Genomic DNA, 15,132 nt, shown 5'->3' with positions numbered 1-15,132 from the left:
CTCGATAAGACAATATCTGCTTCAGAATTTTACAGCTATAGGATTATGGAGCGTGAGAGTTGAAATGTGCTATTTATTACGATTCTGCAATCTCTTAAATACATTTTTAGTTGACAAGTACGCAAAAATTGAGACTGAAAGACTTAACTGTCGTAACAACCAAAAAACACTGAGAAGTGAGGGATAGGGTTCACTTTAAAGATGCTTTGTCAAAAAATTATGAACAATTATCAACGATGGAAAAAATTGTTGTGTTGCCTTCTTCTTTTACTGGATGGGCAAACTCAGGATGCAATGACATATGTACGTCATTATGGATTTTCAGTCAGCACCAAAGAACACGGGTTTTCGCGGACAGGCAGCGACATGGTCTGACGTAGTGTTTGTATACTCTATGGGCAAGATAAATAACAAATTTAATACAAACACTACGTCCTTACAACTTAACAATAATTACAAACATAAATTAAGGTAGAAAAAATCAAAATTAATACGATGCAAAAAGAAAATCAAAGATTTTCACGTTTTCGCCACGTCTGTCACCACGGTCATTGCCACGAAGAATTATTGTAATTTGAAGTTTTATTTCGGTTTTCATTTACACGTTGCATATGCAAGCTATAGGTTAGTTACGGGATTAGACAGTTAATTCTTATTTATCGAAGCTACAGTTCACTCTGGACTAAAGGCTTTCCAACGGGAGGGTTTGTCCATAATCACCACGCTGGGCAGACGGATTGGTGATTGCAGAAGATGCTAGTAGATGCTCAGAAGACACTGCTGGCCTTTCTCCGCTATATTCCCTTATTTTCTAAGTTAAATATAATATAGTGATCGTTATAATGAGGATTAAAAGCTATAAAGACTTCACGTTGCGGTCGGCATTGTAACTGGCCGACTGATAGGCATCTTGTCGGCGCTACAGTCCGCAGTCGCTGCCACGCGAACGCCGTGGCCCGGCGTTCATATCAAAATAACAGATTTTCTATTACCCAGTACTCCATGTCACGTATAAAAATCATATTCACGACACCGCACTCTAATATAAACTGTTTGTGGGCTCTACTCACAGCTGAAGAAGTGGCACAACTCAAAATTTATATTTTTTGGACAATGTCAGGCATATTGTGGTATGAAAATAATCGGAAATTTCGGAAAAATTTACTTTTGTGTAATTTATCGGGATGAAACAAGTTTCACGTGTAGATATACGCCCATCCCACTTTTTGCCGTCGCTCTCTCAACAACATCGTGTCCCAGCATAAATATTTCAAAATTTGAAATAGAACTGTTTGTGGAAAAACTCAATATACACATTCTGTGTATTACTGAGCATTGGCTCACTGGTGCACATCCAGCAGTTATCTTAAGGAATTTCAAAATGTCAAGTGTGTTCTTCAGAAGGACTGCAATTCATGGTGGGTCCTTAATTTTTGTACACAATAATATAACTTGTAAGGAGCGAAAAGACATAGTTAGTCTTTCTGTTGAACGCACTGTAGAACTATCTTGTGTGGAGCTGGAGCGATTTATAATAGTGTGTGTATATCGTCCCCCCTCAGGTGATTTTAGCCTTTTTGAGGATGTAATGGAAGATGTGCTTAAGCGATTGTCTGTATCCACAAAAAAAGCAATAGTATGCGGGGATTTTAATGTTGATATTTTACTTAGTAATGCAACTACGACTAGGTTGCTAAACTTATTTAAATGTTTTAATTTAAATTATGCTTTTAGTGAACCTACTAGAATCACAGCAACCTCAGCATCGTGTTTAGATAATATTTTTCTCAACTGTGATATCTTAGGTAAATCGATAATAACCAACTTAAGATCAGATCATTGTGGCCAACAAATTACTGTTTTGAATAATATAAACAAAGATAAACATATCGTCAAGTGTAGGCCGATAACTAAGAGCAAATTGACGCGATTCAAAGGTGAAATATCATCCAAAATTCCTGCCCTTGTCTTTAAGAACGGTCATCCTGACAGCATTTATGGTACGCTCTTTAATATCATAGAAAATGAATTTAACAAAATATTCAATTTCAAACATATAGATTTCAATAAAAAAATAAAGTTTAGCGATTGGGCAACTATTGGCATATACAAAAGTAGAGATAATTTGTATGAGCTCTATAGTGAAAAACAATATAACCATACTCCAGCTTTCCTACAACACGTAAAAATGTACTCTAAAACGTTTAAGAACGTTTGCTTTCATGCTAAGTCGCTATACTTTAAGGATCAAATCATAAAATCGGATAACAAAGTACAAACAACCTGGAAAATTGTTAATAATGAAACTGGGAAAGCTAAATCTCGCAACGTAAACTTTGAATTAATTATTAATGATAATAAAGTTACCGCTGACAGTGAGGTTGCAAGTACCTTTGAAAACTTTTTTCAGAGTGTTCCTATTTTGTTGACTGATTCACTTAATTCTTCACCTACTGCAGCTCAGAGTTTATTGAGGAACAACGTTAATGAGTGCAACGTTTTATTTAATTTTAAACATATATCTGCATATGATATAATAAAGAATTTTAAGTTGTTGAAACAGAAAAAAACCGGTGATTTATGGGGTATGTCTGTAATGGTAATATCTAACATTATAGACGTTATTGCCCCTTACTTAGCCATACTTTTTAATGAATGTGTTGATAGAGGTACTTTTCCAAATTTAATGAAACATAGTAAACTTATACCTCTATTTAAATCTGGCAATAAAAACGACATTAAAAATTACAGACCCATTTCAATCTTACCAGCTCTTAGTAAGGTCTTTGAAAAAATTATATTAAATCAACTTTTGAATCACTTCAATGTAAATAACTTACTACATCCGGAGCAGTACGGTTTTACTAAAGGTCGTAGCACCACGGATGCAGGCGCTAAACTTTTAAAACATGTGTACGATGCCTGGGAACGTTCGCAGAATGCCATTGGTGTTTTTTGTGATCTATCCAAAGCATTCGATTGTGTCGATCATAAAACCTTGCTTCTTAAACTAGCCCATTATGGTATCAAAAACGTTGCACTAAATTTGGTTGCCTCTTATCTCAGTGACAGAACCCAAAGGGTTTGCATAAAAGACATTAAGTCGCAGGGGTCGGCTACGTCAATGGGTGTCCCACAGGGTTCAATCTTGGGTCCCTTTCTATTTTTGGTGTATATAAATGATCTACCACACCATGTCAGTGAAACCTGTGACATTGTACTGTTTGCTGATGATACATCTCTAATTTTTAAAACTGATAGAGGTAGAGACAACTCTGACGATGTAAGCCGTGCTATGTCGCATGTGTCGCACTGGTTTACTGTCAATAATTTACTTTTAAATGCAAAAAAAACTAAGTGTGTGGAATTTATTTTACCAAATGTAAAGAAAGTTAATAAAAATATAATAATAAATGGAGAATCACTAAAAATGGAAGATTCCACAGTTTTTCTGGGCATGACCTTGGATTGTAAGCTTCAGTGGGGTACCCATATAGATACACTAGCAGGTAAACTAAGCTCGGCTGCCTACGCCGTCAGGAAAATTAGACAGATTACTGACGTAGAAACAGCAAGACTTGTTTACTTCGCGTACTTTCATAGTGTGATGTCTTACGGGATCTTATTATGGGGCAAAGCTGCTGATATTGAAACTATATTCATATTGCAGAAAAGAGCTGTACGGTCAATATATAAACTTAAATCACGTGAATCGCTCCGTGAAAAATTTAAAGAAATTGGTATACTTACGGTAGCCTCACAATACATTTATAACAATATAGTATTTGTAAGACAACATATTAGTCTTTATAAACAAAAAGTGGATATAAACAGTCGACTTACAAGAAATGGTCATAAATTAGTGACATCTGCATATCGTCTGCGAAAGGTGCAGAAGTCATTTGTGGGATTGAGTATACGCTTTTATAATATGATTCCTAAGGTAATTTTGGACCTACCAATCCATAAGTTTAAAGAATGTGTTAAAACACATTTATTACAGCGAGGTTATTATACAATTGATGAGTTTCTTAATGACAAGGTTGCTTGGAAGCACCCGGCTCCGCTTTCATCTCTCACAAGATAGAAAAATGAATGTTAAAATATAAAATGTAAATTTTTGATGTTGGAAAAGAGCAACTGCTGAGTTTCTTGCCGGCTTCTTCTCGGTAGAATCTGCCTTCCGAACCGGTGGTAGAGTCACTACACACGGACAGACTTGACGTTTCAAAAGTGCTTGTATTAGGCCTACTTGAAATAAATGAATTTTGAATTTTGAATTTTGAATTTTGAATTTTAAAATAACCAATTGTGTTAAAAACTGTTTAGAAGAAAGTAAACTTGTACTTGTAAGTATTGAATTTGAAATTTGAATTTTGAATTATGCATATAGCTGAAGGGTTGAAAGCGTTGATCTTAGAAACTCCCAGAGATTATACGATTATTGAGAGGGGCTTTGTTTTAATTTTTTTTAATAAGGCTTGGCTAAAACTGTGTAAGTCAGCTATCCTACTATAAAACCGTCCTGAATATGCTTTCAAAAGCATAACGATACAACAAAATACACTACAATTATAATATTCGACTTACCACACTTTGTCATAGAATGTGGGGGCGGTATACTGTTTTATGACGTCACGAGTTATTTCTCCGGGGAAGTTTATCCTTGTTCTTCATGCGGAAAATCATAACAATTTGCTTTGAGATAAAAAAGAAAGCCTTAATTTTTGGAATCGCCATTTTTAACCGGGTGCTTTATGAATTAGAAACTTCCATAGGCTTTTAAATCCGACATAGAATAGAATGCAGTCAGAAAAAATGTTTATATGAGAACCACGTGTACATTATTAGAACGCCTGACTTTTTATACACTGTACATTGTTCTACGAGTCAAACCTTTTCATTTAATACGCATAATGAAGGAGTTATAAATAGATATGTTAGCCGCCGTTTTGTGGCGGCGGCCATCTTGGACTCATTTTCATCAAACTAAGAATGCTCCCTTCACTGGCGTTTTTGCGTAGGGGTTAAAATACTACAAAATTATAAATATTAAAAGCAAAGATGCATAAAAAGAACCTGTTCACTATTTACTCAGGCTTCTTTTAAACATGTTTGTTAATTACAAAACTCTAAATCAACTGAAAATCCCGGGCCCTGACCCTGATATGTTTAGATGCACCCTTATACAGGAGGAATTAGGTATTCTATAACCGGTTATCACTACCAGCACTGCAGACCGCATCGCAGAGTACTCTAAGCCACAATACGTTCGACAAATAACGATGCGTTATAAAAGCCTTTTGCGTATAAAGTCGTTCGCTGCTTTGTTTTATTTCTTTGTTTTTTTTGTAAAACTCACATCCCAGGGATACGTTACAGTTGCCCAATTCAACTTCTCCAGGAGTAAAGAGAGTAAAGAATTTGTAGAATAACAAATAATTATATAAATCATACAAACAGCTGTATGCTGCAATAAGTACAAAATAACAATGATAATAAGTAGCTCAAATAAAAAAAAACAAAAAAAACCACATGCGTAAATTAATTATATCACAGATTACCCACTCTCTAATAACATTTTAATTTTCTTTTGGAGCTGAAGCGAGAATAATTTTAAAGAGAATCTTATGGAAAACTAGCGCAAACACGTGCTACTGGCGACTGTCGTTGATATATTAGAAGAAACCATTATATTTGGAAAGTAAGCGAGAAGAAAAAAAACTTTACGCGCTCACGTAAACGTAGAACTAGACGCTTACGTATGCACTGGCTATGCATAAATAATACTTACATTAATACTGGTCTTTAGAAGATTTAAAAAAACGTCCGCGAAACCATGCACTTTCCCTTCCCCCCGGACCTCGGTATCGAGTAGACGTGCGATCATAGTGTAAATTTTTATATATATTAATATTAAATTAAATTGTGTTCAAAAAATAAATTTAAAATAATAGGAGTGCATAAGTGTTCAGGAGGTCTACTAGGAAGCCACAGGCCCCGTCTCAGCGGCGACGTCAGAGTTAAGAGTGTATGCGCCGCCCCTTCAGGACAGCCATCTTGCTGGAGGGCGTGATTCACTGCTGCGCAAGCGCCTCCTTCATTGAAGCCATCTTGTTCCGAGGCGTGGCCGTTAACGTTGACCTGCGCTGAGCTCATGCAACCCTGGTACCTGACAATTACTAACTGTAACGATTGTGACATTTGAACATCCAGACTTTTGTTATTGTTTGTACAGCGAATGGAGCACATGCGCATTTGATCTCTTAGTTGGGGTATTATAATGCCTGAGCCATACTTTCGACTGATATGATTGGTAATGCTTGTCCCACACTGTCGAGGAGTTCAGATTTGATAAACTAAATTACCTTCTAAGATTATCAAAAGTTAATATAACATAAATTAAAGGATTCAATATGAACAAATCATTCTCTGAATCTAACATTGCGGAAGATTCGCCTAACAAATCGGACTCAACATCAAGTTTTGTCTCATTGCGTAACAAAAGAAAGAGGGAAAAAGAGGACTTTAGTTTTGAATTCTCTGTATTCAAGGAGGAAATGAAAAGCTTGATACACTCTATGGTGTCCACAAATAGTGAAGAAATAAAGAAAATTACACCGACACTAGCAGACATTCAGCAATCAAATCGAAACATAGAAAATTCTATTGCATTTCTCACATCTCAAAATGAAGAATATAAAAAGAAAATTGAATTATTGGAAATGCAAGCGCAGGAAGATAGAAAATACATAACTATTTTGGAAGATAAAATTGAAGACATACAGAAAGGGATGAGGAAAACTAGCTTTGAAGTTAAAAATGTGCCGAGGAATGATAAAGAGACTAAGGAGGATTTGCTTGACATGGTAACTTGCCTGTCCAAAAACATTGATTGTGAAATAAGTAGGTCTGATATAAGAGACATATATAGAGTACGTCCAAGAAAGGAAGGACAAAGGAATACGCCTATAATAATAGAAACAATGTCAACAATAACCAAAAATAACTTCCTTAAAATGAGTAAGTCTTTTAATATAAAAAACAAGACAAAAATCTGTGCGAAACATTTAGGACTACGCCGTGAACCAGACACTCCGGTTTACATATCTGAAAACTTAACAGCGAAGGCCTCCCGACTATATTTTCTGGGAAGAGGGCTTACAAATTCGGGTCTATATAAATACTGTTGGACGTCTTATGGCAAAGTGTATGTGAGGAAAGACGACAATTCGCGAGTGATTCTGATTACTAACGAGGCCCAAATTCAAAAACTGCAACAAGAAGACTGACTATGCTTAGTGAATACAGTGTCAATCACTCTTATAAATTTACATTGTTACTACATCTATCTGATTGTATATAATCTTAAAACATGCGAGCTAAATACTTTCATACACACATCACTTACTTTACTCACACATATCTCTCAAAGGTCACATTCCATAACTTACAATTACAAATTACTACCAAAAATCACCCTATATAGTTTGCTATACACACCAAACATACTCAAACAATCTTTACCTAAAAAATCTATGTTACTACTCTGGAATATCATAGTTGTAACACATGAATTGCTGCTAAGAAGGACGTATATTACACTACACGAAAAATACTGTAAGCTAATCTTTAATCATACCGTGGTGACGAACACTTGCTTCACACGCATACAGGGAAAAACATTTCAAAATGGATAATACACTATCAACAGTGAATGAAATAGACAAAACTGAAATAGCTACTTCAATAAATTGCGATATCGAAAACTTAAATGAATATATACATATAAATAAAAAAGATTTAACTATTATCACCCAAAATATACGAAGTATATATAAAAACATTGATGACTTACAAGTAACAATATCAAATCTAAGGCATGAAATCGACATATTAATACTAACAGAATGCAGACTTGACGACAGTAAAAACTTACCTCAGTTAAATAACTATATATCATTTGCTACAGCTAATCGTCTCAACCAAAACGATGGGGTAGTAATATTTGTTAAAAGCAATCTTAATCCTAAAATAAAAGAAATTATCTTAGATCAAGCATCATGTGTTCAGATTGATATTTTTAATCATATCATACTAGGTATATATAGGTCACCTTCTAATACTAATACTGATAGATTTACTGAATCACTTAGAATGCACCTTGACATAATCAAAACTTGTAAAAGTATTGTAGTAACTGGAGATATTAATATTAATCTTATCCAGAAACCTAATGAAAGTTCCACAGATCATAAAAATAGACATAATTATCTAAATATGCTATCTACGTTTGGACTTTTACCAGGGCATATATTACCAACTAGAGATAATAGCTGCTTAGACCACTTTATGCTAAAACTGGACAGAAAAAAGATCAATGCTAGTGTAGCTGTCTTTAACACAACCATCACAGACCATCTTATGGTATTTTGTAGTTTAACTAAAATTAAATATGCTAGAGAGACTACTAAGAAGAAAACTTATATTGATTTTGACAAAGCTCTTATAACACTAGCAAATAAAAACCTATCTTCTTTACTGCAATGTGACGACCCGAACAGTTTACTTGAAACTCTAACTACTAAAATCACTGAATCTTTACAAGAAAATACACATACTATGAATTTACCTAAAAAACAAAGAACATTAAAACCATGGATAACTCATGGTATCTTACGCTGTATTCGTCATAGAAATAATTTGCAAAAACAACTAAAACGTAATCCAGATGATAACATACTTAAAATAACATTTAAAAGATATCGCAATTACTGTAACAATTTAATTAAGAAAGTAAAACGTTTACATGATAGGAAATTATTACTTGATAAAAATCCAAAAGTGCTATGGAACAATGTAAGAAATTTAACTAATTCAAAACCCAGTAAAACAACAAATTCCCAATTACTAGACATCGACCCATGTCCTGCAAAGGCAGTTAACTCGGTAAATAACTTCTTTGCTAATGTTGGACCAAACCTTGCTAAAGAAATTGAATCAAACAATCAATTATCACTCCTTCACAAATCAATAGAGATACCTAACGGTAATAATCAATTGTCATCCTTTGTTATCTTAAATACCGATCACGAAGAGGTAACTTCAATTCTCTTGAAGTTAAAATCAGACAGTGCTTCTGGTATTGATAACATCCCTACAAAGTTTTTAAAACGCTCAAAAGACTTAATAGTTCCCATACTCACTTATTTAGCAAATCTTTGTTTTACAAAAGGTGTTTTCCCTTCACTTATGAAGCAATCAATTATTACTCCTGTGTATAAAAATGGGGAAAAAACTCAAATCAATAACTACAGGCCAATTTCAGTATTAACGGGTATGTCTAAAGTAATGGAAAAATTAATTAATAACAGACTAATTCACTACCTAAATAAATTTAACATATTATCTACCTCGCAATATGGCTTTAGACAAGGGAAAAGTACGCAAGATATCATCTTAGATTTAACTTCGCGAATTACTGACCATCTTGACCAGAAAAATAAATGTCTAACTGTCTTTTTGGATCTAAAAAAGGCGTTCGATACAGTTTCTATCCCCATCCTTGTAAAAAAACTACATAACATAGGAATTAGAGGAAACCAGCTTAACCTGATGAAGGACTATCTAAGTAACCGAACTCAGCGCGTAAAAATAGACGACTCTATCAGTTCTGATCTTGAAATGACCTTTGGTGTTCCACAAGGTAGTGTCTTGGGACCTACCTTGTTTTTAATATACATAAATGACTTATGTGATTTTAAAATAAATTCTGGACATATTTACTCTTATGCAGATGACACTGCTATAGTATTTTATGGGAAAACTTGGATAGAAGTTCATAGCGCTGCCGAAACAGGCTTAAGAAAAATATCAAGTTGGCTTAATGCTCACTTTCTCACACTTAACACTAATAAAACAAACTATATATGTTTCGCAATAAATAATAAAAGTCAACCAATTACATCAAATCTAAAAATACATTACTGTGACGACCAGAGCGTAATTTGTACGTGTCCTACCATTGATAAAATAAACTCAACCAAATACTTAGGCATAATTATTGACCAAAGATTATCCTGGCATTCCCATCTTGAATTAATATCTAGCAGAATTAGAAAATTAATTTGGATCTTTAAAATCTTAAGACATGTTGCAACAAATAAAGTTGTTAAACAAGTCTATACAGCTCTTGCTAAATCCATACTGTCTTACTGCGTTCCAATATGGGGAGGAGCATCAAAAATTAAATTCCTTGAATTAGAACGTAGTCATCGCGCCTTGTTAAAAGTAATGTACTGCAAACCATATCGATTCCCCACAATTGAGCTATACTCCATAGATAACTTGTTGAGTGTGAGAAAGCTATATATATTACAACTATTATTAAGGAGGCATAAAACAGTAACCATAGACATAAACACAAAGACGAAAAGAAGAATAAACATTAGAACAGGTTCAAATATTGTAAAAACTACATTTGCTAAAAAACAATATACTAGACAATCGACTTATATCTACAAGAAGGTAAACAGTTTATTAAATATACACTCACTTAATACTTACCAGCTTAAAAAGACTCTAACTGAGTGGCTTGGAAAACTAACATATGAAGACACTGAGGCATTACTCGAAGCAAACAAGTAAAATCCCAATCGCAACACAAACACTCACACACACACACACACACACACACACACACACACACAAACACTCACACACACACACACACACACACACACACACACACACAGAAACACACACACTCTCTCCCGGTTATTGATTTGATTTTATATATATAAGAATATATACACAGATAATACATATTATATACATTTTACGGAAGGCGGGACACCCTGGCACAAGTAAAATAATTACTTAAAAGGATGTCCCAACAACGGATAAATGTTAAATGTAAAACGTATTTTTTGAATAAAAATTTTTTCATTTTTTTTCATTTTTTCACTTTGTTGAGCTTTTATTAAAATAGATAATTTCTTTATTTTTATTTTTTTTTAAGATGAAACATTTTTTTTTATTCCACGACTAGTTATTACAGTCAAGGGACTGTGGTGGTATTACCCCTAATCAGTTTCTACGCGACATCGCATCGGAACACTAAATCGCATAGCGGCACGTCAGTAGGGTGGTAACTAGCCACGGCCAAAGCCTCCCACTAGAGCATGGAAAATTCAGAAATTATGAATTCTCAATATAAGGATGCTTAAATTCACAGCGCTCATTGTTGCGACGTCGTCGAAACATCCAATGCATATGATTTTTTTCATTTTAAAAATGGCCAAGGGTTTTCTCTAAGGGATTGCTTTTGCAATAAAACCGCCTTTGCACACAACTGTATTTAACTTTTATTTTTTTTTTTCTTTTCTTGTGTGTTTCGTGTATTGTTTCTAAGTTTGTGCAATAAAGTATTCTAAATAAAATAAATAAATAAAATAACATTGTGGTAAGGTAATACTACTTACTGTACGGGAGCTACGGCTGCGCTCAACCGGTGCGATAGGAAGAAATTCCTCAAAGCTGGTGTTGGCTCGGGACCGAAATCTAACCATGCATCTTTGGAAGTTCTCATCCTGATTTGTGAAAACTTCGATAGCACAATGCAGGATCTTGTGGCGCCATCTAGTTAGATAATGTAGAGTCCGCCACACTACTATTTTTATGACTGTTTACCTATAGTAAATGAGCAAAGCATGCAATTTAGTTCTGTAACACTGTGTTCAGTCGCATGCCGTGTACTACATAATCCCTTCTGAAGCCGATTGTGACACTCGAGGCAGATTGTGGAATTATAAACGCTGAGCCTCTCAGTGACTGCTAGCTTTTTATTATCACTACTCAGTCTATTTTGACGGCCGATTGGCGCAGTGGGCAGCTTTCTGAATCCAAGGCTGTGGGTTCGATTACCGCAACTGATATTTTTTTGTGTGATGAACATGAATGTTTTTCAGTATCTGGGTGGTTATCTGTATATGATATGTATCTATGTATATCTATATATTTAAAAGAGAAATTGTGTGGGTATGTTACGTATAGGCTCTGAAACTGCTGGACCGATTTCAATGAAACTTTCAGGGAATCTCCGGATTGACCTGGTAAGTAATCCTGTAAAATTTGGTGACGATCGGAATACTCCTATTTTTGAACTGTCAAACTGTCAAATACAGCTTTTATTGACAATGATGATATTCTATTGTTGGGTGTACATGGGTGTGGATAATGTTTTTCACCCGCTCGAGAAGAGAATAGAAGAGAATGAATACGGAGAGAAATAAATGATTTAATATATTATGAGACTTAAATTAAAAATTCAATGATGTAAGTTTATTGTTTAAATAAAATAAAGCAAAATCTAGCCCGGCGAAGCGGGCTGGGTACGCTAGTTATTCATAAAAATATTCATCAGTTATCTTAGTATCTTTAACACAAGCTACGCTAACTTTGGGGCTAGATGGCGACGTGTGTATTGTCGCAGTATATTTTATTTTATTTGTTTATTATTGTTCCACTGCTGATCACAGGCTCTGTCAAAGGAGAGTGCTTAAGGACTCTGACAATGTTGTTTCAATGCGGTATGGTGGGTTTCAAAATTTGTTTCTTGTAAGTTATAATAACTGGGTTCTGGATAATACCAATTTCCTAATTTTGACGACCTCCCTGGCGCAGTGGTGAAGCTCTGGGGTCTAAGTGGGAGGTCCCGGGTTCAATCCCAGCCGGGGGCAATTTCGTCTAATCGGCGGTGCTAGCACAGGCAGCACGGCTAGCATGGGCAGGAGACAATTATGTTCCTGGGAAAAGGATATAAATGTATCTTCTCTCACAGCTTTATCAACTCTCAGAGCTCTGGCACACAAGTGGAAATAATATCCAAATAATGTATGTGTATTAATAAACGGGGGTAAACTTCTCCTTTTCCATGTTTCAGTTTTTTAGCAGGTGGGCACGTTAATTATATCCTTGGTCAGGAGATTGCTTTTATAAGTGAATATGAATAGACAAATGTTGAGAAAAAACACTATTTTTAGCACTAATGATATTTTTAAATCTCTTTTTATTATTTAAACTAATTAAAAAATTGTTTAAAAAAGTTCTCTCTTGGACGTCCGTGTGTCTGTATGTGCGGATCCCGTATCTTGTTGTAGTATTTTGAGGAACTATTACTATTACTATACTATTACTTTTCACGGTATAATTAGATGTAGTTTAATTATTATTTACAAATAATCTCAATTTTATTGTAATGAATGAGATTATGAGGCGCACTTTTGGATTTACCAACTATTAGGATTTTTATTCCACTTGTGCGCCAATGCTCTCAGAGTTGATAAAGCTGTGGGAGAAGATACATTTTTGTCCTTTCCCCAGGGAGATTATGGTCTCCTGCCTATGCTAGCCGTGCTGGTGGGAAGCTCTTAAGCCGTGGCTAGTCACCACCCTACAACATAGGTTTGCCACCAAGCGATTTGGCGTTAAAGTACGATGTCGCATATAGACTGGTTCGTTGTATGGTTTTTAACTAGCATTCGTTACCAAGTTAGCCCGCTATCTATATAGACTCCATCATCACTTACTATCAAAGACTAATGTGTAGGTGAAAAAAATAACTCCATGCGATTACAACCACCTTCATGATCATCATCTATTCTACCAATTGACGTTAACCGCAGTTAAACTTCAACTATTGGAACCAACTACCTTGTTATTTGAATAGTTAGGATTGCCACCGGCATTTGAGCAGCACAAACTTAATTTCTTTACTCAACAGGCCTGGCAGAGGTATGTAGAGCTGATACCCACCACGCTGCTATAATGCGGGTTGGTGAGCTTAGCTAATATGTCCCTTTTGTTAAAAACGATTACGTTTCTACGAACGGGAAAGGCCTGCTCTTACGTATCGATACTTTGAAAACGGGGCAACAATATCATGTTTCCCAGCAGTGGGACAAGGATGCTGTTGATATTATATTATTAGGTTATTTCACCACGCAATGAAACCTTATTCACTCTTGCATAACATTATACAATGTAAAAAAGACATTCACACTTATTTCAAAATCATGTGAAATAAAGCGAAGAATAAAAATACTTCAAAATCGTGAAATTTCATGAAAAATATAAAATAATAAATGAATATTCTACGATAATACACATCATGGCTATCTAGCTCCAAAATAGGCGTACCCTGTGCTATGGGCACTGAGATGACCGATAATATTTATTGAATAATATACATAACTAGCGGACCCCAACGCCATCTGTCGGGCTAATTTCTGAATCTAAACAATCCAGGGTGCCACCCAAGCGTATACCAAAAAATTCATTCAAATTGGTCCAGCCGTCTAGGAGGAGTTCATTGACATACACACGAACACAAGAAATATATATATAAAGATTACCATAAGTATTATATACAGATTGACACAGAGACATTGAAAAACATTCATGTCTATCACACAAATATTTTTTCAGCTGTGGGAATCGAACCTATGTCTCTAACATAAAGCAGGATCACTGCCTACTGCGCCAATCCGCCGTCAAATATATGATAGTAATGGATCCTTCCATTACTATTTATTTATTCCGTGTGACCGATAAGAATACAGTAGACAATTGACCTCTTCTCGCTGGTGTAGTACGAAGCGACTAAGATAATATAGCGGAGACAGGGTAGCAGCGTCCACTATGCTACTACTACTATGTACTACAATCAGCAACCCGTCTGCCCAAGGTTGGTTTTATGGGCAAACCAAACTAAAAAAAAAAAAAAATTGGGAGGGTAGTCCAGCAGTCCAGTAGTCCAGCAGTGGATTGTTACAGGCAATTGTTGATGACTGATGAAGCAGTTTAAGAAAGAAGAACGATTACAACCAACTATACCACTGTACAGCGAAACTTGTATGTGTATCTATTTGTTTGTTTGTATGTTAGTTACCTATAGGGAAACAATTTCAGCCTAGAGGGAAGGAGGGGAAATCTTAAGCCTGAAGGCACAGTATACCAAGCGGAATTATTCACCCTGTGTAAGGTCGTAGAATTTGTACAAAAAGGAAAGGTAGGCATACACGTATCTTTATGAATTTCCGAACCTCCCTAGATATTTTCTAAAGTTCCCTC

The sequence above is a fragment of the Pararge aegeria genome, chromosome 7 (genome assembly GCF_905163445.1).
Source record: "Pararge aegeria chromosome 7, ilParAegt1.1, whole genome shotgun sequence".
Lineage (NCBI taxonomy): Eukaryota > Metazoa > Arthropoda > Insecta > Lepidoptera > Nymphalidae > Pararge > Pararge aegeria.
This window is presented reverse-complemented; position numbering follows the sequence as displayed.